Here is a 1709-nt window from a genome sequence, read left to right on the forward strand (position 1 = left end):
GAGAGAGAGTAAGAGGAGAGAGAGAGAGAGAGAGAGAGGGAGAGAGAAAGAGGAGAGAGAGAAAGAGAGGGAGAGAGAAAGAGAGAGTAAGAGGAGAGAGAGAGAGAGAGAGTAAGAGGAGAGAGAGAGAGAGAGAGAGAGAGAGGGAGAGAGAAAGAGGAGAGAGAGAAAGAGAGGAGAGAGAGAGAGAGTAAGCTTTGTAATATGTACGTATTATTGGTAAATTCAATTGATTGGACATGACTTGGAAAGGCACACACCTGTCTATATAAGGTCCCACAGTTGACAGTGCATGTCAGAGCAAAAACCAAGCCATGAGGTTGAAGGAAAGAGAGACAGGGAGAGGGTGGAGAGAGACAGGGAGAGAGGGTAAGGAGAGAGAGGGAGAGAGGGGGTGGAGAGAGACAGGGAGAGAGGGTAAGGAGAGAGACAGGGGAGAGGGTGAGGAGAGAGACAGGGAGAGAGGGGGTGGAGAGAGACAGGGAGAGAGGGTAAGGAGAGAGACAGGGGAGAGGGTAAGGAGAGAGACAGGGGAGAGGGTGAGGAGAGACAGGGGGAGAGGGTAAGGAGAGAGACAGGGGAGAGGGTAAGGAGAGAGACAGGGGAGAGGGTAAGGAGAGAGACAGGGGAGAGGGTGAGGAGAGACAGGGGGAGAGGGTAAGGAGAGAGACAGGGGAGAGGGTAAGGAGAGAGACAGGGGAGAGGGTGAGGAGAGACAGGGGGAGAGGGTGAGGAGAGACAGGGAGAGAGAGGGTGGAGAGAGACAGGGAGAGAGGGTGGAGAGAGGAATACGTTCAACTATAACAGGCTCACAGTGCACAGATACCCGACAGGCTTTAAGACACAGAGATGGTGCTCTGATAAGGCAGCACAGCTGAGAAACGGCAAAAGGAGAGAGAGAGAAGATGTAGGAGGCAGAGAGAGAGAGAGAGACAGAGACAGAGAGGTGTTTCTTCTGCTGTACTGTAGTTTGAAAGTCACAGAAATAGCTGAGTCTTGCAGGAGACAACTTGAAGGGCTTTGGTGGTATAAATACCCTGCTTTAAATGGATTAAAGAAAACGCTCCGTCGCCTGTCACCACCACACACAGGGGAGGGAGAGAGAGAGCTGGAGGAGACAGGAGGAGGAACATACTGGAACTTACAGAAGGAAGAGGAAGGAGTTGAGGTATCTAGTCTGTATATCGGACAGTGGTTGGTACGTGTATGGAAAACATCAACTCGTCTACTGTTCTCTATGACCGGCTGCTCTGAACTCACCTGGGTAAGGGAATCCACTCGGACTCACTGGCTTCAGAACCTTTACACATATCTTTAGGCTGACACGCTGACACACACACACAGACACAGACACACACACAGACACACACACACACACACACACACACACACACACACACACATTCTAATTAGCACACATGGACACAGTCTGCTGAGTGGCTGTTACGCTGAAGTGTTTGACTGAGACACTGGACTCTGTCTCTCCTCTGTTTCTCTCTCTGTCTCTCCTCTGTGTCTGTCTCTCCTCTGTCTCTCTCTCTGTCTCTCCTCTGTCTCTCTCTCTGTCTCTCCTCTGTGTCTGTCTCTCCTCTGTCTCTCTCTCTGTCTCTCCTCTCTCCTCTGTGTCTGTCTCTCCTCTCTCTCTCTCTCTGTCTCTCCTCTGTATCTCCTCTGTCTCTCTCTCTCTCTGTCTCTCCTCTGTCTCTCTC

The 1709-nt window shown here is 51.2% G+C and overlaps 1 long non-coding RNA gene across 1 annotated transcript in view; it reads left to right on the forward strand.

The window, feature by feature from the left end:
- Positions 1–954: 954 nt before the first annotated feature.
- LOC139382900 (uncharacterized) overlaps positions 955–1709 on the forward strand; it is an 11924-nt gene continuing 11169 nt past the window's right edge. Inside the window, exon 1 of the long non-coding RNA XR_011628669.1 lies at positions 955–1264. This is a non-coding gene — a long non-coding RNA (uncharacterized lncRNA). The remainder of the gene's footprint in view (positions 1265–1709) is intronic.

Source organism: Oncorhynchus clarkii, chromosome 24 (assembly GCF_045791955.1).
Source record: "Oncorhynchus clarkii lewisi isolate Uvic-CL-2024 chromosome 24, UVic_Ocla_1.0, whole genome shotgun sequence".
Classification (NCBI taxonomy): Eukaryota; Metazoa; Chordata; class Actinopteri; order Salmoniformes; family Salmonidae; genus Oncorhynchus; species Oncorhynchus clarkii.